At 40.0% G+C, this 23,246-nt stretch overlaps 1 protein-coding gene and 1 pseudogene across 1 annotated transcript in view; both read left to right on the top strand.

The window, feature by feature from the left end:
* GPR149 (G protein-coupled receptor 149) overlaps positions 1 to 23,246 on the top strand; it is a 98,785-nt gene that overhangs the window by 59,211 nt on the left and 16,328 nt on the right. The window lies entirely within an intron of this gene.
* LOC101128792 (ATP-dependent RNA helicase DDX50-like) lies at positions 19,383 to 22,048 on the top strand (annotated as a pseudogene).

Below are 23,246 nucleotides of genomic sequence, written 5' to 3'. Positions count from 1 at the left end.
TCCATTTTGTAGGGAATACTGTGGCAAGGCAGTGGTACAGAAGAAAATCAGCCGCTTCTTTTTTAAGGTTTCAGGGTCGAATTTGTCCCATCTTAAGGGAGTGTCCAGTTTTGAAGGCATGGTGCCCATTTGGAATTTTAAACACGGGGATTCCCACACCCCTGGTTAGTCTTGGGACTCGTCTTCCCTATGGCATCCCCCGAGGGTCAGGTCCAGTTGTGCTCAAGGCTCATGGCTGCTTTTCCTGAGCCCTCCATGTACCGGATTTAACCATGCTTACCAGAGGGATGGAAACTTCCCTTGCCCCTGCTGTGCGCCCATTGACCACTAAATGGGGCACAAGGACTGTTGGATTTATTGTGATCCTTCTGCCAATGCATTCTACCTGTTCCAGGGTGGCAAGGCCTGGGTCTGGGGCACCACTTATGCTTGCATGCTAAGGCCCAATTTACGTGGGCCTGGCCATAAAACTGTCCTTCAAGGAGGAATCTCTGAATTAGCAACAGGAGGCTTAGTAAGCATAAAGGGGTGGTAGATGTCTTCTAGGCCAGGGCTGAGAGAACAGCTGCTGTACTCTAGCCTTCTGTCCCCACTTGCCATCAAAGGAGTAAGCCCCTCTCTTAAGGCAGTACCAGTATCCTGTGTCCCAACTGACTATATTTTCTTCCTTCCAATACCAACTATTGAATGGTTGAAATAGCAATTCAACGGCTCTAAGAGCTGTACCCATGCACCACAGATTGTACTTGAGAGGCCCTAAGGAAGGGGAAAACCTATGTGGGAAGCAATGGAGGAAATGCCTTAAGGTTTTTACTATTCACATGAAAATTACAGGCCTGTCTTTAAATTGTCCTGATGTAGGGGACCATACCCTATGGTGGGGAACTGGCCCTTTAAAATAGCCATCGAACGATGATACCTGCCTAAACCCTGGAAGGTACCATGAACAGGTATCCTCTGGGCACCACCCCAAAAATTTAAGACTTCTAAATAGGGAATCTTGATTCTGCCTAGTGGGAATAACCTTGCTTGCAAGATGAGGAAAGAAGTCTAGCCAGTGGACATTGGGACCCAGGAGACAGGGGTCAGAAGATGTGGTGGTCTCACGCTCAGTAACCCTTGCAGGGGGAGCCTCTGGCGGGGCCATGGTCTCAACCAGGAAATCTGGAAGACCAGAATGTCTGCTGATAACTCCCGGGTGAACTTCGGGACCACCACAGAAAGTGAAAGAGTAGGAACTGGGTCCAAACTAACCAACGTTCCCAGCCCTGGAGGGTCGGGGGTTGTTAGAGAGCCCTTTTCCAGACAGCCTGACACCCGTATCTTTAGTCCGGCGGCCGCACTAATCACCTTTAAGTGGCTGACAGGTGCCCAGTTTAGCCTCTGAATTCTAAGGAAAGACAGGACAGAATAGCAAGCGAAAGAGGTCTAATCGTACTCATCATGTGAGGATCAAGATGCCTTTCCTGGAGATCCTCCTGCCTGGCTCGCCAAAATGTAACGCCAAAGGTTCTTGTCTTAGCCATGCCAAAGATTTGGTGGGGCGGCCGCCCATGGTGAGGGAGAGACATGGATCAGACCAAGAGAAAAAAAGCTGTAAGTTTTATTGAGCAGAGTGACAGTACAAAGCTTCCACAGCATGGAAGGGGTCCCAAGTGGGTAGCCAGTGTTAGATTTTTCAATTACATTTTAAACTCTTTAAGGAGGGAAATACGTGCGGTGGGAAGATGTTACCAGAGCGAGAAACAAAGACAATTAACGTGTCTCAGATCTTGAGGAGAACCGGAATTGTAACTTAAGTTTATCTACTTTATGACCTTGCAGTGGCATGGCAAAGGAGACAGGATCTCACAGGACTTTACAAACTGTGTTTACAAGGAATTGGAATTGGAAGCATAGATAAGGTCTGCTGATCACAGAAAAACTGGCTTTTAACATTCCTTTTAGTTTCAGGGGAGGGGGAAGGGAGAGAGGGAGAGAGGACACAGGGAAGCTTACAACAAAATTTTCGCTGTTTATAGCTTTCTTGGGGAAGAAAACAGAGGCACAAATTCTGATGTTAGGAATATTTTCAGCATATATCTTCAATATTATTCATCCAAGACCAAAGTAAGTCCTGATGCAGGAAAGGAGTGAGTTTCACAGCTTTCTGAGCCCCTACTTGACCCAGGAAGCTCAGCTGGAACCTCCTCTCAGAAGCAGCGTGTAGTCTCCACCAGACACCAATCCTGCCAGAGCCTTGATCTTGAACTTTCCAGCCTCCAGAACAGTGAGCAATACATTTCTGTTCTTTATCCAGTCTCAGGTATTTTATTAAAGCAGCACAAATGAACTAAGATGGAAATTTGTTGACAATAAAACCAAACTCTGCAAAATATTTAAAGAGGTTTATTCTGAGCCAATATGAGTGACCATGTCCTGGGGAACAGGTTCAAGAAATCCTGAGAAAGTGTGCCCAAGGTGGTGAAGTTACTGTTTGGTTTTACAGATTTTAGAGAGACAGAAGCCACCGACAAAGATATAAATCAATACATGTAAGGTATACCTTGATTTGGCCCAGAAAGACAGGACATCTCAATGCCAGGGCTTATAGGTCATAGGTAGATTCAAAGATGTTCTGACTGGCAATTGGTTGAAAGGAGTTAAGCTTTACCTAAAGACTTCAAGTCTGTAGAAAGACATTCTTGAGTTAACATAAGGGGAGTTGTGGAGACCAAAGACAGATGAAGCTTTATAGGTAACAGCCATCACAGAGAATAGATGTAAATGTCTCTTTTTGGACCTTAAAAGGTGTTAGACTCTTAGTTAATCTTTCCTAAATCAGGGAAAGTCCTGGCTGCATTAATGGAGATTGTCTACAGATGCAAATTTCCCCCACCAAAGGCAGCTTTGCAGGGCCATTTTAAATTATGTCACAGAAATGTATTTTGGAGTAAAGTATTTTGATTTCCTTCAGGGTCTGCTATCTGTCATGTAATGCTGTACCAGAGTAGGTTCTAATATGATATCTTATTGCCTCAAGGAGATCAGTCTTATGATCTCTATTTTAATGTCAATGCTTGTCAGTTGTGCCTAAACTCCAACAGGAAGAGAGTATAACAAGGAGTGTCTGACCTCCCTTTTTGTCATGGCTGAGAATTCAGTTTTTCAGGTTTCTCTGGGGGTCTGTTTGGCCCAAAGAGGGTCCAGTCATTTGGTTGAGGGCCTAGGATTTTATTTTTGTCTTACAGATTGGTACCATAAGTAAGGTATTGTTATAACAAATACCTGAAAATATGGAAACAGCTTTGGAAATAGATAATGGGTAGAGGCTTGACCAGTTTTAAAGTGCGTGCTAGAAAAAGCCTAGATTGCTGTGAATGGAGCATTAAGGGCAATTCTGGTGAGGTCTCAGAAGAGAAAAGCAGTATAAAAGCTTCAGTGTTAGATATTATCTAAGTGGTCATGAACAGACTGTGGGTAGAAATATGGATAGAAAAGAGCATTTTGAAGACATCTTAGATGGAAATAAGGCATATCTTAGATGGAAATAAGGCATATCTTATTGGAAACTGGAGGAAAGGTCATCTTTGTTACAAAGTGGCAAAGAACTGCCTGAATTATGTTCATGTCCTAATCCTTTGTGGAAGGCAAAATTTAAGGGCCATGAACTAAGACATTTGGTGGAAGAAATCTCTAGGCAAAGTGTTCAGGGTGGTGCATGGCTTTTCTTAACCACTTATAGTGAAGTGTGAGAAGAGAAAAAATGCTCGAGATTGAATTTACAGTCAAAAGTAGAGCAGAAGGTAAAGATTTGAAAAAATTTCAGCTTGGTTATATAAAGAACAAAAGTATGGTTAAGGAGGGAAAACTGAGGATGTGGCCAAGCTACTCATTGATAAGGAAATTAGTATGAATAGAGGGAAGCCAGATGCTATTGATCAAAACAATGGAAGAATAACTCTGAAGGCATTTTGGAGATCTTTGAGACTGCCACTCCCATCACAGGCCAAGAATGCCAGAGACTTGAAGGCAGAAGTTTCAAAGGAGGGGCCCAGGGCACCTGTGGAACCTTGGGGTTTGCTGCCCAGGGTCACCTCAAGTCTCTCCTCCCCCATACTCTGGTGAACTGCTCCCAGCTGTGGGGTTAAAAGGTATCAACATTCATCATTGAAGTGGTGCTAAGATTGCAAGCATGCAAAGTACACAAGCTGTGGAGGCATTGCTACCTCCACCTAGATTTCAAAGGATGACTCAGAGAGTCTCAGGTGGCCAGGCAAAGAAATGCCACAGGAGCAGGGTGGCTGCAGAGAGTCTCCAGTAGAGCAATGCCTAGCAGAGTCGTGGGGTGGGGCCACTGCAAAAAGTCCCCACCAGGGCAATGCCTAGCAGATCTGTGAAGGTGGGGCCACCACAGAGTCTCTACTTAGTCAATGTCTCATGAAGCTGTGGGAGTAAGGCTGCCCTGAAACTCCAGAACTCTAGAACTGCCAGAGTGCAATCCCAGCTTGCAGGCACCTGACTCCAACTCATGAGAACTGCTGCATGAGCAGCATCCAGCGATGCCATGGGGGTGGGATCCCCCAGGGCCTTTGGAGCCCAACTTCAGTCTCAGTAAGTCTGTAAGACAGGAGATAGAGCTGAAGAAGATTATTCTCAAGAGTTGATATTCAACGTTGTTTTCCCTTTTAGGTTTTGGACTTACTTGAAACGTATTACTTCTTTCTTCTTGCCTATTTCTCCCTTTTGAGATGAAAATGTCTGTGTCATGCCTATCTCACCATTGTATTTTGAAAGTAGATAATTTGTTTGATTTCACAGGCTCATAGCTAGAGAGTAATTTGCCTGAGATGATTTATACCTTGAGTCTCACTCACATCCGATTTAGATGATATTTAGATAAGACTTTGGACTTAGACTTTAAAGTTGATTCTGAAACAAATTAAGACTTTTGGGGGCTATTGGGATGGAATGATGTATTTCGTATGCGAGAAAAACATGAATTTTGAGGATCCAAGAGTGGAATGCTATGGTTTAAATCATGATGTCTTCTCCAAAACTCATGTTGTAACTTAATGCCCAATGCAGTAGTATTAAGAAGTATGACTTTTGAAAGGTGATTAGACCTGTGGGTTCTGCCCTCATGAATGGGATTGTTGCAGCTTTTTTACTCCCATAGTTCAGCAAGCAGGAGGGAGTGGCACCCAGTGGCTTTGCTTCTTCACTCCCATACCTTGGTTAGTAGGAGGGAGTGGTGCCCAGCAGCTTCGCTTCTTCTCTCCCATTGTTCCATGAGAGGGAGAGAGAGTTACGGCTCTTTTATTCCTGCTGCCCACAGCTCAGCACAGCTTCCACTCCTGCATTTCAGTGAGTTCCAGGTTCTTGTCCCACAACCAAGAGGAATAAGGTACATGAACACTGGAGAGTGAGTAAGGCAGAGTAGAATTTTATTGAGCCACAGAAAGAAAGCTGTCAGTGGGAGGGGGACCCAAAAGTGGGTTGTCATCTGGGAGGCTGAGTCTGGGGTTTTTATGGGCTTAAAATAGGGGAATGCATGCTGATTTGTCCATGGCTGGTCTTGGAAAAAGCACCTTTGGATTGAAAAGGCATCATTCAGAAGGAACCAATGAAGAGAGACTGGGCAAGACAGGGATGGAAGTTCTCACTCCTGTCATGGACTCTATCCAGAATTGGCAGCTTGGTTTTCAGGTTTTAGACTGTCCTTGGCTTGAAGGTTGGATTTCACTGGGGACTTGTCCCTGTCTGCCTAAGGAATTTGTCTGTTTCCTGTCACTATCAGGATTAACATCCTTATAAATGGGCTCAAGGTTGAAGAGAGCACCCTCTTCCCTGTCATTTTTGCTAGGAGAGGACACAGTGTTTGTCCCTCTGGAGGCTGCAGCAATGGGACAGCATCTTGGAAGCAGAGAGCACCCCTCACCAAACACTAATGCTGGAACCTTGATCTTGAACTTCCTAGCCTCCAGAACCAGGAGGCCAATTATTCAAGACTGAATAATTTGTAAATTATTCAGTTTGTAGTATTTTGTTATAGCAGCAAAAGTGGACTGAGACAACCCTCTGATCTACACATCACAGCCCAGAATAAATTTGCAAAAATATAATTTTTCTCCTGTCAATTTTATGCTTAGAACACTTTGGTAGTTCCTTTCGCCTTAAGGACAAGGTTAAAACTCCTTAATGTGGCTTCAGTGATTGGTTCCTGTGGTTTCATCTCTCCTCAACCTCCCCTTGAACTATTTGCTTCAGTTTCTAACCTATTAATTTTATTTTCCTGAATATGCCATGCTCTTTCTTTCTACAAGACCTTTGCACCCTCTACCCAGATCCTTCTTAGAGGAGTCTTCAAAGATTATCTGCTAATGTGTATTTTCAAGTGATCTCATGTGTGATCATTTTCCAATGGAATATCTCTAAATAGCCCTGATATTTCTGCACTGAATCCTTAATATTGATCATTGATACATGGATGGATCCAGGTTATATAGGACTTGAATAGTGTTTGTTTGGGAAAAACAACTGTAAGAAAAAGTATGGAAATCATGAATACAAAATTAGATACAAAAATGAATATTTACTTATAATAAAAAATAATAATAATAAGTGTGTTGGTGCCTTGGAGATTCAGACACACGTTGTCTGAGATCTCTTTAGGCCATTTCCCAGATACACTTACAAAGAATGCATTCTGATTGCAGCCTGGCTTCCACTCTTCACTCAGGGCACTGCCACTTTCAACAATAATCAGCATTCAGAGTGGCCCATGCATGTGATTAGCTGTGGAACTTAAGCTTCATTAGCTTCATGATAAATGTTTCTTCCCCCTGAAGTTTTGATAATTTTAATAGTTTTTAAGTGTTTCAGCTAACAAAAATGCTTATTGGCTTCTTTAGTTGTAATTCTGACTAAAACTTGGGAAACAGGAGAATATGGAAATCTAGCAAGATATTTCTCCATGTCTTTTTTGGGGTGACAGTAAATTAACCAAGAAAGTGTTTGCTCCATGTGACATCACAGCTCTGTCATTTTTTTTTTTGAGACGGAGTCTTGCTCTGTCGCCCAGGCTGGAGTGCAGTGGCACGATCTCGGCTCACTGCAAGCTCCGCCTCCCGGGTTCACACCATTCTCCTGCCTCAGCCTCCCAAGTAGCTGGGACTACAGATGCCTGCCACCACGCCTGGCTAATTTTTTGTATTTTTAGTAGAGACAGGGTTTCACCGTGTTAGCCAGGATGGTCTCGATCTCCTGACCTCATGATCCACCTGTCTTTTTTAGGATATTCTAAGTCAGTAGTTCTCAGATCTGGCTATATATGAAAATCATCTGGAGAACTCTTCACAAATATAAATTTTGGCTTCCAATTCTAAACTACTAAATTAAAATTTCTCAAAGTAGAGACTATAAATGTATCTTTTTAATAAGCTCTGCTTGTATTTGTGTGTGGTCAGTTCAGCACCAATCTAAGACTGGCATTTGTAAACAACATGTCTAAAGAATAAAGATTAGAGGTCTGGACCCTGGAAGAACAAATAGGTTCAATCAGTGCATTTAATGTTCCTCGAATACTTTTATAATAAAGGGAATTATTGGTTCTAAGAAGCTGGATACCCAGATTCCTAGACTTCCACATTAGGATGGCCAATTTATTCTGAAACCCTAACAAGTTTTGATAGAGAAAAGAAAAAAAGCACCCTGTACTGGTCCAAAATTTTTGAAAACAAAAGCTTTGGAGCATCACAAATTTTCACCCTGTAAAATTAAAATATACATTAGTGCATATGATTGTCCTATCCACTATATAAATAATGAATGTGAATTAAAACCAAAACTGAGAAAAAAATTAAATGCAAATATCTTAGTAATTCCATCAATTGAAAAAGCACTATCAATCAGGTTACAAAGAAACATCTAGATTTTATTAGGACACGTACTTTTATGTATTCCTGATGTTGTTGTTAAAATGTGTATGCTATTCTTTCCCCAGGAATAAGAAGACTAGTTGAATATGCCATTTTCACTTTCACAGAACTCATTTCCTCTGAAGGCAAGTGTCTAATTTCTGAAAAGTGTGCATATGAGTGATGTTCTATGTATAACTTCATCATTAGCATTCTTTTTATTTGAGATTCAATAATACCACTAGAATTTTCAGTTAATTTTTTCTAAAGAATCTTTGTAATAATGTATTTTAAAAAGAATTGCTTTAGTATCTGCTGTGTGGGATGGGAAGATTTTGGAGACTTTGTCTTCTAAATCAGTTTTAGAAAAGAATTTTCCGTATACTATATTCTGTTGCTATGTAGGTAGTGGGAAGAAAGAATACTTAAAAGTGGAAGAAAGAACAGAGCAGTCTTTTCATACTCCTTTAAGACTTGAAATTTTACTTTGTATTTTCTTGAAAAGAGAAATTAGTTGTGTTCAGTTTTGTCTTAAGAATAATTACTTTATTGTTTTTAATAAAAATAGCTTATGCTCATTATTTGTAAAATTCAAGCAGTACAGAAAACTACCAAGAAGAGAGAGGCATCTAACCTAAAATTATACTACCTAGAAATTACTATAGGTCTCTATGCACATATGCAGAGAGAATAATGAATGGATGTTTGGATGGACAGATGGATAATCGTTTTGTATGTCCGATCCCTGGAGTAGTATCTGCCTCATATTAAGTACTCAATAAAAATATAGTGAATGAATAAATTGAATTGTACTATCTATTTTTTTCTAGTGCCATACTGCCCAGATTGGAATTCCAGTTCTACCACTTATTGGCTGTTTGACCTTGAAAAACATACTTAACATCTGTGCATCTCAATGTTCTCATCTGTAAAATGGGGATAATCGTAATACACACCTTCATCAAGGACATTCTTAAGTGAAATTGTTGGTTTATTTTTTACTCTATATGTGCAGTGATTAGATATACAGTGGCTACCAAGAAAATGTGGTGCCACAGCCTTGATTCTTGTTAAACTGCCAGCAGTTTTACCCACCATTGCTTTAGTACCTTCAGTAAAAATGTTAACATGGTGAAAATGATAAATAAAACCTTAGTATAGTCATTAAAATAGCTTGGGCCATACAGACCCCCTGAAACTGTTTGTAAGATGGGTTTTGACCACAGATCCCCTGAAACTGCTTGCAGCCCTCATTTTGAGAATCATTACTTTAAACCATCTCTTACCAAAATGGAATTCATTCATAGCCAGAATTCTCAGATTTTTTCAAATTGTCTTCTTTCTGGGCAACTGCTTACAGAAGTGGATGAATCTTTTGTTTCTGTTTGGTGGCCAGCACTCTTAGAAGCTTTTGCATGAGACTGGACCCTTTCCTTGTTTGGTTGCTCCTGGTGAATCTGTGACTGTTGTCTTTCTTCATTTTACTGGATGGGAGAGATTCTGTGATTGGACTACCTTCCACCACCTTCATCCATAAATGTTTTTGGGTTTTTGAATTAATTTAAATCATCATATTTTTCTTCATTATTTTAGTTAGGTTTTCTCTTCCATTGATTAGGAATTTGTATCTATTAAGGTTTAGTCCAAGGAGCAAAAACACTATGGGTGTTATGGGATAAGATACTTGGTTTAGAATTGTGGAGAAAGCTGGAGAAGAAGAGGACTTGAAGAGAAGTTTGAGGATCAGAGACAGAGTTACTACTCAGTCAGCTTGAGAAACCAAGTATGTCTAGCCAACAAAGTAGGACCACAAAGGGGAAATTTGTGGAGAGGTCTATGAAAAGCTGTTGCCTCTGAATAACCACGACCTCTGTGGGCCCATAGCCAAGCATCTGGGGTGGATTGGAGGCTCTGTTGGTCAACAATACCAGTAGTCAAGAAAAGCTAGATGTGGAGCAGAAGGGAGTGATGACAAGCTGTCCCCTCTCTGGTACCCTTTCTTCTGTCTGTCTCTGATTCTGCCTATGAGAAGATTTTTCAAATGGTTATGGCCATTGCTTTTTCCACCTTCCAAATAGCATGTAACTTCCTTTCTTGGCCAACTTCAATCTGCAGGGATACAAGTAAGAGACATATGGAAAATGTAATTAATTCCCAGCTTAGCTTCACTGACAAGAATACAAACTACCAGAGTATAATGCCATATGTTATGTTTTTAAGGCATAAATATTAAACTTATCAAATTATTTTCTAGATAAGAAGTATCACAGAATTTTCTAAAGAATGTCCCTTATTTTGCACAAAAAAAACTGAGAAGAAAATTCCATTGATTTAAATAATGCATACTACCCGTATAGGCTCTATGGAGTTAAATGATTTTTTTCACAAGGGTTAAAATTATTAATATTATAGTGATATAGAAGTCATCCTTAATTTTCTATGACCTAAGGCACTTCTTGGTGCATGTTCTTTAGATATATTTCAATAGCAAAATGAAGCAGTAATGTATTATTTCTATCACCAGAAAAGAGTTAACTATACATTATATATAAAAACACCCACGCACAAATACATAAGACATGCACATATCTGTATATGACCATATCTACAGTATTTTACATGGTCTCTTACCTGTATTCGAGCTTAATAAGTGTTTCCTATTGAAAGAGGGTACAAATTAGAAGTGTATAAGCATCATTAAATCATCCTTACAGGTTTCTTTCTAGTTCATAAAGGTCTATGAAACTCATAAACATGGGTTTATAATCTGCTTTCTTTTCGTTCTTGTTGTATCTTCCCACCTCAGACATTTTCATTGTAGGCTGCGTAGTGGCTTTAATTTCATATATTTTGGAAGGATAAAAATATTCCTTCAACAACAATGCTTTATTGATAAATAAAGTTTCTTTTCAAGTATCTTGGATCCATAATTTCTTTGGGGAAGTTTTTAAAGGTTTGGTGATTTTAATTTTTTTTAGAAGAGCTTTTATGCTTAGATATTTTTCAAGGAAAAAAAGTGATTTCATTGAGGCTACTTTGCCAAAATAGCCATAGAATATTGGAATAGGAAGAGATAAGAGATACTTTGGGGTTTATTTAGCCCAACTTCTTTCTTTTATTTTTTTTTTTATTTTTTCTTACACTTTAAGTTTTAGGGTACATGTGCACAATGTGCAGGTTAGTTACATATGTATACATGTGACATGTTGGTGTGCTGCACCCATTAACTCGTCATTTAACATTAGGTATATATCCTAATGCTATCCCTCCCCCCACCCCCCACCCCACAACAGGCCCCAGTGTGTGATGTTCCCCTTCCTGTGTCCATGTGTTCTCATTGTTCCATTCCCACCTATGAGTGAGAACATGCAGTGTTTGGTTTTTTGTCCTTGCGATAGTTTGCTGAGAATGATGGTTTCCAGCTTCATCCATGTCCCTACAAAGGACATGAACTCATCATTTTTTATGGCTGCATAGTATTCCATGGTGTATATGTGCCACATTTTCTTAATCCAGTCTATCACTGTTGGACATTTGGGTTGGTTCCAAGTCTTTGCTATTGTGAAAAGTGCCGCAATAAACATACATGTGCATGTGTCTTTATAGCAGCATGATTTATAATCCTTTGGGTATATACCCAGTAATGGGATGGCTGGGTCAAATGGTATTTCTAGTTCTAGATGCCTGAGCCATCGCCACACTGACTTCCACAATGGTTGAACTAGTTTACAGTCCCACCAACAGTGTAAAAGTGTTCCTATTTCTCCACATCCTCTCTAGCACCTGTTGTTTCCTGACTTTTTAATGATTGTCATTCTAACTGGTGTGAGATGGTATCTCATTGTGGTTTTGATTTTCATTTATCTGATGGCCAGTGATGATGAGCATTTTTTCATGTGTCTTTTGGCTGTGTCTTTTTGATGGGGTTGGTTGTTTTTTTCTTATAAATTTGTTTGAGTTCATTGTAGATTCTGGATATTAGCCCTTTGTCAGATGAGTAGATTGCAAAAATTTTCTCCCATTTTGTAGGTTGCCTGTTCACTCTGATGGTAGTTTCTTTTGCTGTGCAGAAGCTCTTTAGTTTAATTAGATCCCATTTGTCAATTTTGGCTTTTGTTGCCATTGCTTTTGGTGTTTTAGACATGAAGTCCTTGCCCATGCCTATGTCCTGAATGGTAATGCCTAGGTTTTCTTCTAGGGTTTTTATGGTTTCAGGTCTAACATTTAAGTCTTTAATCCATCTTGAATTAATTTTTGTATAAGGTGTAAGGAAGGGATCCAGTTTCAGCTTTCTACATATGGCTAGCCAGTTTTCCCAGCACTATTTATTAAATAGGGAATCCTTTCCCCATTTCTTGTTTTTGTCAGATTTGTCAAAGATCAGATGGCTGTAGATATGCGGCATTATTTCTGAGGGCTCTGTTCTGTTCCATTGGTCTATATCTCTGTTTTGGTACCAGTATCATGCTGTTTTGGTTACTGTAGCCTTGTAGTATAGTTTGAAGTCAGGTAGTGTGATGCCTCCAGCTTTCTTCTTTTGGCTTAGGATTGACTTGGCGATGCGGGCCCTTTTTTGGTTCCATATGAACTTTAAAGTAGTTTTTTCCAATTTGGTGAAGAAAGTCATTGGTAGCTTGATGGGGATGGCATTGAATCTATAAATTACCTTGGGCAGTATGGCCATTTTCACAATATTGATTCTTCCTACCCATGAGCATGGAATGTTCTTCCATTTGTTTGTATCCTCTTTTATTTCATTGAGCAGTGGTTTGTAGTTCTGCTTGAAAAGGTCCTTCACATCCCTTGTAAGTTGGATTCCTAGGTATTTTATTCTCTTTGAAGCAATTGTGAATGGGAGTTCACTCATGATTTGGCTCTCTGTTTGTCTGTTATTGGTGTATAAGAATGCTTGTGATTTTTGCACGTTGATTTGGTACCCTGAGACTTTGCTGAAATTGCCTATCAGCTTAAGGAGATTTTGGGCTGAGACAATGGGGATTTCTAGATATACAATCATGTCATCTGCAAACAGGGACAATTTGACTTCCTCTTTTCCTAATTGAATGCCCTTTATTTCCTTCTCCTGCCTGATTGCCCTGGCCAGAACTTCCAACACTATGTTGAATAGGAGTGGTGAAAGAGGGCATCCCTGTCTTGTGCCAGTTTTCAAAGGGAATGCTTCTAGTTTTTGCCCATTCAGTATGATATTGGCTGTGGGTTTGTCATAGATAGCTCTTATTATTTTGAGATACGTCCCATCAATACCTAATTTATTGAGTTTCTAGCATGAAGCATTGTTGAATTTTGTCAAAGGCCTTTTGTGCATCTATTGAGATAATCATGTGGTTTTTGTCTTTGGTTCTGTTTATGTGCTGGATTATGTTTATTGATTTGTGTATGTTGAACCAGCCTTGCATCCCAGGGATGAAGCCCACTTGATCATGGTGGATAAGCTTTTTGATGTGCTGCTGGATTCGGTTTGCCAGTATTTTATTGAGGATTTTTGCACCAATGTTCATCAGGGTTATTGGTCTAAAATTCTCTTTTTTTGTTGTGTCTCTGCCAGGCTTTGGTATCAGGATGATGCTGGCCTCATAAAATGAGTTAGGGAGGATTCCCTCTTTTTCTATTGATTGGAATAGTTTCAGAAGGAATGGTATCAGCTCCTCCTTGTACACCTGGTAGAATTCAGCTTTGAATCCATCTGGTCCTGGACTTTTTTTGGTTGGTAAGCTATTAATTATTGCCACAATTTCAGAGCCTGTTATTGGTCTATTCAGAGATTCAACTTCTTCCTGGTTTAGTCTTGGGAGGGTGTATGTGTCCAGGAATTTATCCATTTCTTCTAGATTTTCTAGTTTATTTGCATAGAGGTGTTTATAGTATTCTCTGATGGTAGTTTGTATTTCTGTGGGGTCGGTGGTGATATCCCCTTTATCATTTTTTATTGGGTCTATTTGATTCTTCTCTCTTTTCTTCTTTATTAGTCTTGCCAGTGGTCTATTAATTTTGTTGGTCTTTTCAAAAAGCCAGCTCCTGGATTCATTGATTTTTTGAAGGGTTTTTTGTGTCTCTATTTCCTTCAGTTCTGCTCTGATCTTAGTTATTTCCTGCCTTCTGCTAGCTTTTAAATGTGTTTGCTCTTGCTTCTCTAGTTCTTTTAATTGTGATGTTAGGGTGTCAATTTGAGATCTTCCCTGCTTTCTCTTGTGGGCATTTAATGCTATAAATTTCCCTCTACACACTGCTTTGAATGTGTCCCAGAGATTCTGGTATGTTGTGTCTTTGTTCTCATTGGTTTCAAAGAACATCTTTATTTCTGCCTTCATTTCATTATGTACCCAGTTCATAACCATTAAGGAGCAGGTTGTTCAGTTTCCATGTAGTTGAGTGGTTTTGAGTGAGTTTCTTAATCCTGAGTTCTAGTTTGATTGCACTGTGGTCTGAGAGAGAGTTTGTTATAATTTCTGTTCTTTTACATTTGCTGAGGAGTGCTTTACTTCCAACTATGTGGTCAATTTTGGAATAAGTGCAGCGTGGTGCTGAGAAGAATGTATATTCTGTTGATTTGGGGTGGAGAGTTCTGTAGATGTCTATTAGGTCTGCTTGGTGCAGAGCTGAGTTCAATTCCTGGATATCCTTGTTAACTTTTGTCTCGTTGATCTGTCTAATGTTGACAGTGTGGTGTTAAAGTCTCCCATTATTATTGTGTGGGAGTCTAAGTCTCTTTGTAGGTCTCTAAGGACTTACTTTATGACTCTGGGTGCTCCTGTATTGGGTGCATATATATTTGGGATAGTTAGCTCTTCTTGTTGAATTGATCCCTTTACCATTATGTAATGGCCTTCTTTGTCTCTTTTGATCTTTGTTGGTATAAAGTTTGTTTTATCAGAGACTAGGATTGCAACCCCTGCCTTTTTTTGTTTTCCGTTTGCTTGGTAGATCTTCCTCCATCCCTTTATTTTGAGCCTATGTGTGTCTCTGCATGTGAGATGGGTCTCCTGAATACAGCACACTGATGAGTCTTGACTGTTTATCCAATTTGCCAGTCTGTGTCTTTAAATTGGAGCATTTAGCCCATTTACATTTAAGGTTAATGTCATTATGTGTGAATTTGATCCTGTCATTATGATGTTAGCTGGTTATTTTGCTCATTAGTTGATGCAGTTTCTTCCTAGCCTCGATGGTCTTTACAATTGGCATGTTTATGCAGTGGCTGGTACTGGTTATTCCTTTCCATGTTCAGTGCTTCCTTCAGGGGCTCTTGTAAGGCAGGCCTGGTGGTGACAAAATCTCTCAGCATTTGCTTGTCTGTAAAGGATTTTATTTCTCCTTTACTTATGAAGCTTAGTTTGGCTGGATATGAAATTCTGGGATGAAAATTCTTTTCTTTAAGAATGTTGAATATTGGCCCCCACTCTCTTCTGGCTTGTAGAGTTTCTACTGAGAGGTCAGCTGTTAATCTGATGGGCTTCCCTTTGTGGGTAACCTGACCTTTCTCTTTAGCTGCCCTTAACATTTTTTCCTTCATTTCAACTTTGGTGAATCTGACAATTATGTATCTTGGAGTTGCTCTTCTCGAGGAGTATCTTTGTGGCGTTCTCTATATTTCCTGAATTTGAATGTTGGCTGCCTTGCTAGATTGGGGAAGTTCTCCTGGATAATATCCTGCAGAGTGTTTTCCAACTTGGTTCCATTCTCCCCGTCACTTTCAGGTACACCAATCAGACGTAGATTTGGTCTTTTCACATAGTCCCATATTTCTTAGAGGCTTTGTTCATTTCTTTTTATTCTTTTTTCTCTAAACTTCTCCTCTTGCTTCATTTCATTCATTTGATCTTCCATTACTGACACCCTTTCTTCCGGTTGATCGAATTGGCTACTGAGGCTTGTATATTCGTCATGCAGTTCTCGTGCCTTGGTTTACAGCCCCATCAGGTCCTTTAAGGACGTCTCTGCATTGGTTATTCTAGTTAGCCATTCATCTAATTTTTTTACAAGGTTTTTAACTTCTTTGCCATGGGTTCGAGCTTCCTCCTTTAGCTCGGAGTAGTTTGTTCGTCTGAAGCCTTCTTCTCTCAACTTGTCAGAGTCATTCTCCATCCAGCTTTGTTCTGTTGCTGCTGAGGAGCTGTGTTCCTTTGGAGGAGGAGAGGCACTCTGATTTTTAGAGTTTCCAGTTTTTCTGCTCTGTTTTTTCCCCATCTTTGTGGTTTTAGCTACCTTTGGTCTTTGATAATGGTGATGTACAGATGGGGTTTTGGTGTGGATGTCCTTTCTGTTTGTTAGTTTTCCTTCTAACAGTCAGGACCCTCAGCTGCAGGTCTGTTGGAGTTTGCTGGAGGTCCACTCCAGACTCTGTTTGCCTGGGTATCAGCAGCGGAGGCTGCAGAACAGCAGATATTGGTGAGCAGCAAAAGTTGCTGTGTGATCGTTCCTCTGGAAGTTTTGTCTCAGAGGGGTACCCGGCCATGTGAGGTGTCAGTCTGCCCCTACGGGTGGGTGCCTCCCAGTTAGGCTGCTTGGGGGTCAGGGACCCACTTGAGGAGGCAGTCTGTCCATTCTCAGATCTCAAGCTGTGTGCTGGGAGAACCACTACTCTCTTCAAAGCTGTCAGACACGGACATTTAATTCTGCAGAGGTTTCTGCTTCCTTTTGTTTGGCTATTCCCTGCCCCCAGAGGTGGAGTCTACAGAGGCAGGCAGGCCTCCTTGAGTTGCAGTGGGCTCCACCCAGTTCGAGCTTCCTGGCCGCTTTGTTTACCTACTCAAGCCTGGGCAATGGCGGGCGCCCCTCCCCCCAGCGTCACTGCCACCTTGCAGTTTGATCTCAGACTGCTGTGCTAGCAATGGCAAGGCTCCATGGGCATAGGACCCTTCGAGCCTTGCATGGGATATAATCTCCTGGTGTGCCATTTGCTAAGACCATTGGAAAAGCACAGTATTAGGGTGGGAGTGACCCAATTTTCCAGGTGCCGTCTGTCACCCCTTTCTTTGACTAGGAAAGAGAATTCCCTGACCCCTTGCACTTCCCAGGTGAGGCAATGCCTCACCCTGCTTTGGCTCATGCTCAGTGCGCTGCACCCACTGTCCTGTACCCACTTTCCGACACTCCCCAGTGAGACAAACCTGGTACCTCAGTTGGAAATGCAGAAATCACCCGTCTTCTTTGTCACTCACGCTGGGAGCTCTAGACTGAAGCTGTTCCTATTCAGCCATCTTGGCTCCACCCTCCCAACTTCTTTATAGATAATGAAACAAAGATCTTTAATGAATACACTACTTGTTCAGGGTCATACAACTATTTAGTGGCAGAACAAGTGCTGTCTCTCATGGTCTCCTGAATGTCAGTAAAATGCTGTTTTTTTTTTTTTTTTTTTGAGACAGAGTCTTGCTCTGTTACCCAGGCTGGAGTGCAGTGGTGCTCACTGCAACCTCTGCCTCCAGGGTTCAAACTATTCTCATGCCTCAGCCTCCCAAATTGCTGGGATTAGAGGCATATGCCACCATACCTGGCTAATTTTTTTGTAATTTTTGTAGATTGACATTTCTCCATATTGGCCAGGCTGGTCTCAAACTCCTAGCCTTAAGTGATCTTCCTGCCTTGACCTCCCAAAGTGCTGGGATTGGAGACATGGGGCACCATTCCTCGCCAAAATGCTCTTTTCTTAAGAATACTTCATTGAGGAATATTTTACATAGCCTGTGATATAATTTGGTTATGTGCCCCCACCCAAATCTCACCTTGAATTATAATCCCCATAATACCCATGTGTCAAGGGAGGGACCAGGTGGAGGTAACTGAATCATGTGGGTGGTTCCCCCATACTGTTCTCATGATCATGAGTGAGTTCTCACAAGATCTGCTGATTTTATAAGCATCTGGCATTTCCCTTGCTCTCACTTATTTCTCTTTCCTGCTGCCATGTAAGACATGCATGCCTGTTTCACCTTCTGCCATAAGTTTCCTGAGGCCTCCCTTGCCATGCAGAACTGTGAGTCAATTAAACCTCTTTTCTTCATAAATTATCCAGTCTCAGGTATGTCTTCATAGCAGCGTGAAAATGGACTAACATATCCCATAAGTCATCCACTTCAAGTGAGCAAGTCAATGATTTCTAGTAAGTTTATCAAGTCGTACAAACATCACCATAAATCAGTTTTAGAACATTTCATCACACCAGTAAGGTCCCAAGTGCTCATTTACTCTTATTCCCTGTCACTAGCCTCCTCTACCCTAGGACACTGCCTACTCTATTCGCCTCTTTAAATTTGCTTTTTAGTTTGATGCTCTTTGTATCCCAATATGATGTTTGACGAAAGTATTCTTGTCTTCCATACTTACATGAATATCATCATTGTAAACTTTAACACCTTTTCTGGAGTATAGCAACCTTACAAAAACATTGTATTTATCCTTTGAAACTGTCTTACGAATGAAAATATATCATTTCTGACTTAATGCTGGTGAATTAGGTATGAGAAATTTTTTTCTTGCAAACATTTTTTGTAGGATATTCGTAACATCCAATTGAATGAGTGCTTATCATTAGGATATAAAAAATTATTTCATTTCTTAGGATTCATTTATTCCTGATGAAATTTTATTTTCTTGTTAAATTAGAATCAGTGTATGCTTTCTTTCAAGCTAGTTTATCCTCTTTTATTTTGTTAGAAAAACAGAAATAATGGATAAAATATGGAAATGAATTTGGATACATATCATATCTGATTTGAAATGCCATCTTAAGAGATAAAACTAGAGGTTTCGTTTCTATTAGAACAGAGAATGAAAAACCCTGTCTAATAATCCCAAGAGCAACAACACACTTAAATCAAAATTCCCTAAGGATTTATTGCAGGCTGTGATGATTGTACACACGGATTCACACAGGGCTAAAAAGTATGAATTGAAAATATGAGAATACAAATTTCCATAATAAGAAATGAAGTGGCCGGCCGTGGTGGCTCACACCTGTAATCCCAGCACTTTGGGAGGCCAAGGCGGGTGGATCACAAGGTCAGGAGTTTGAGAACAGCCTGATCAGCATGGTGAAACCCCATCTCTATTAAAAATACCAAAATTAGCTGGGCCTTGTGGCATGGACCTGTAATCCCAGCTACACAGGAGGCTGAGGCAGGACAACCGCTTGAACCCAGGAGGCAGAGGTTGCAGTGAGCCAACATCATGCCACTGCACTCCAGCCTGGGTGACAGATTAAGACTCCAACTCCAACTCTAAATAAATAAATAAATATAGTAACTTAAGTATCATGATATATTCATTTCAGAAGCTTACGTTTTGGCCATAAAATCAATGTAAAACGAGGTTTCATGCAGAAACTTGATCATTTTTCATCAGAATGGTTCATCATTTTCAATATCAGTGTGATTTGAGTAAAGCATTAGGCCCAGCTTCCTTCCATGCTGTCACTGCCCACAGGTAGTTGTGGCCACTGTGTGTGGAGGGAGGTGGTGGCCAGTAATGCCTGGGAAACTCCTTGGGGCAACATTATGGAGCTGAAAACACCCTTGGAGGAGTCCGAGAGCCAGAAGAAGGACAGGCAAAAGGTATTTATTGAACCTAATTTGTACTATACTCTTTGCTGAGCACCGAGGGGCTTAAACTAAGAAATGGTCCCTGCCCTCAAGGATCCTGTAGAGGAGTTGTAGCGTCTTTCCTCCTCCCACCCCCCTGCCCTCCAAAAAAAAAAAGGAAAAGGAAAAAAAAATCCTGAAACACTCAGAGGATCACAGGGTGCTGGAAAATGCACAGGTAAAATTTTTACTGGAAACATTGGACCTGCAAAAAAGAAATCAGCTGAAGAGGCTAAGGTGGCAGTATTTGAAGGCTGACATTCAACAAAAGAATGAGACTTATTTTGTACAGCCTTAGAAAGCAGAATCTACCCCCTGACCTTATCACTAAGAGCTGTATCGATATTGCAATTTCAGATAAGGGATTATAGACCTGTACTTCCCTTATAGGGTTGTTATGAAGATTTAAACAAGATAAGCTGAAAACACATTACACAGTGCTAGAGTGACAGAAGGAAGTCAAGGCACCATTATGACCCAGATGAGAAATCAAAAACAAGAGAAAATGTTGTTATAGATGACCTGGATGCTTCCAAGGCCAAAAAAAAACTAAAATGAAAGAGAAGCTAAATGGAGACACTGAAGAAGGATTTAGTAGACTTTCAGATAAATTCTCTAAATCTCATAGGAAGAAAAGATCTACCAAATGGAAATATTGATGAATATGAAAAAAAAATCAAAGCAAGTATCATCCTTAGATAGTTCTACTCATAAATCAAGTGATAATAAACTAGAGGAGACCTTAACATGTGAACAGAAAGAAAGAGCTTTCTCCTATTTCCGTATTTCTGAAGAGACTATAAAGCTTCTGAAACATCAAAGGGTAACATATCTCTTTCCTATTCAAGTTAGGACCTTGTCCTGTATATGAAAGAAAAGATTTAATAGCTCGAGCATGGACAGGATCAGGAAAGACATTCTTTTTTGCCATCCCCTTGATTGAAAGACTCCAAAGAAATCAAGAAACAATTTTTAAAAAACTGCTCAACAAAGGTACTTGTTTTTGCTCCAGCAAGGGAACTGGCAAACCAAGTAGCCAAAGACTTCAAAGATAAAACTAGGAAACTCAGCATGGTGTGTTTTTATGGTGCAATACCATATCAAAGCCAAATTAATCATATGCAAAATGGTATTGACATCTTGGTTGGAACCCCTGGTCATATCAAAGATCATCTGCAGAGTAGCTGATTGGATCTTTCTAAACTGCGCCATGTTGTGCTTGATGAAGTGGATCAAACGTTAGATTTAGATTTTAATGAACAAGTTGAAGATGTGATTCACAAATGCTACAAAACTGAATCTGAAGACCATCCTCAGACTTTACTTTTTTCTGCAACTTGCCCACAGTGGGTATACAAAGTTGCAAATAAATACATAAAATCCAGATATGAACAGGTTGACCTTATTGGATAAATGACTCAAAAGGCTGCAACTACTGTGGAACACTTGGCCATTCAGTGTCATTGGTCTCAGAGGCCAGCAGTTATTGGAGATGTCCTTCAAGTCTACAGTGGGTCTGAAGGGACGGCTATTATTTTCTGTGAGACCAAGAAGAATGTAACTGAAATGGCCATGAATCCACACATAAAACAGAATGCCCAGTGTTTACATGGGGACATTGCACAGTCACAAAGAGAAATTACACTAAAAGGCTTCAGAGAAGATAGTTTTAAAGTTTTGGTGGCAACCAATGTGGCTGCCCATAGTTTGCACATTCCTGAAGTAGACCTGGTGATTCAACGTTCTCCTCCTCAGGATGTTGAGGCCCGTATCCATTGCTCTGGATGCACAGGTAGAGCTGGACAGGGATTTGTATATGTTTTTATCAACCAAGAGAAAGAGGTCAACTAAGATATGTGGAACAAAAAGCAAGAATTACTTTTAAATGTGTAGGTGTTCCTTCTACAATGGATTTAGTTAAATCTAAAAGCATGGATACCATCAGGTTTCTGACTTCCGTTTCTTATGCTGCTGTTGATTTTTTCTGACCATCAGCTCAGAGACTGATAGAAGAGAAAGGGGCAGTGGATGCATTGGCTGCAACTTTAGCCCACATTTCTGGTGCATCAAGTTTTGAACCACAGTCTTTGATCGCCTCTGATGACCATGACTCTGGAAAGCCTAGAGGAAATACAGGATGTCACCTGTGCCTGGAAAGAGCTTAACAGAAAGCTAAGTAGTAATGCAGCGTCTCAGATTACCAGTGTGTGCCTCCTGAAAGGAAATATGGGTGTTTGCTTTGATGTTCCTACAACTGAATCAGAAAGGTTACAGGCGGTGTGGCACGATTCCAACTGGATACTCTCAGTGCCAGCCAAATTACCTGAAATTGAAGAATATTATGATGGAAACAAATCTTCTAATCCCCAACGGAGGAATGGCTGGTCAAGTGGCTGGTCAGGCGGGTCAGGCCAGTCAGGTGGTCCATCTGGTGGCCTATCAGGTAGACAGAGTCGACAAGGGAGTCACTCAGGAAGTCGACAAGATGGTAGAAGATGAAGTGGGAATAGAACTCGATCAAGAAGTGGGGGCCACAAATGGAGTTTTGACTGAATATTTGATACTTAATCTACCAGTGTGAACTTGCCTATTTGTCCCTAATTATGTATATTATCCACCAAAAATTAGCTCATGATAGTTGAGGTATGTGTCTGCTATTTGCAAAGGAGTTGGTCATATTTTTTTTAAAAAGTGTTTCACAAGAATAGCTATAAACAAATCTACCTATTCAGTTATACCTTTGAATTAAAAAACCTCCTTTTATTATCTTTTTAGAAAAAATGAGAATATTAGATAATTAAAGACATTTGAAAAGATAACATTTTGTTCATTTTATGCAGCTATAAAATTGGATTTTGAGGGGTTTCTATTATTCCTTCCACTGAAATTATCTCCTCTACTTCTCTTAATTGTGAACCCTATAAAATAACAAAATTTATTTGTCCATTAAATTATTTATCCCTGTAATTTTAGGACTGTAAGGAGCCAAACAGATTGTCTGACTTTTGCTATTCAAAGTATGGTTCCTACACCAGCAGCTTCAGCATCATCTGAAAACTTTTAGTAAGTGCAGAATCTCAGGTTCAACAGTAGACCCCCTGAATCAAAATTTGCATTTGCACAAAACAAGTTTTTAATTTAATGAAGTCCAGTTTATCAAATATCCTTTTATGGATCATGATTTTTGTGTCAAGTCTAGTAACCCCTTCCTAGCCTTAGATCTCAAAGATTTTCTCCTATATCTTTCAAATAAAATTTTTAGTTTTACATTTTACATTTAAGTTTACGATTCATTTTGAGTTAATTTTTGAATAAACTATGAAACAGATGTAGCTGGTTTTTTTTTTTTTTTTGTATGTGGATGTCTAATTGCCCTAGCACTGTTAATTGAAAAGGCTAACTTTCCTCCATTGAATTGTTTTTGTACCTTTGTAAAAAGTCAGTTGGGTATATTTGAGTGAGTCTACATTTGGATTTTCTATTCTGTTCCATTTTTCTGTGTCTCTGTCCCTCTAGCAACAACTCAATTTTGATTATTATAGCTATATTGAAATTAGATATCCTGATTCCTCCCATTATACAGTCAACTCTCTGTATCTGTGGGTTCCTATATGTGAATTCAGCCAACTTTGGATCAAAAATATTCAGATACAAAATTGTGCCTGTACTAAACACATACAGACATTTTTCTTGTCAGTATTCCCTAAACAATATAGTAAACAGCTATTGACATAGCATTTACATGATATTA

Source organism: Gorilla gorilla, chromosome 2 (genome assembly GCF_029281585.2).
Source record: "Gorilla gorilla gorilla isolate KB3781 chromosome 2, NHGRI_mGorGor1-v2.1_pri, whole genome shotgun sequence".
Taxonomy (NCBI): domain Eukaryota; kingdom Metazoa; phylum Chordata; class Mammalia; order Primates; family Hominidae; genus Gorilla; species Gorilla gorilla.
Note: the sequence above shows the minus strand (reverse complement) of the source record. Positions and strands in the feature narration are given on the sequence as shown.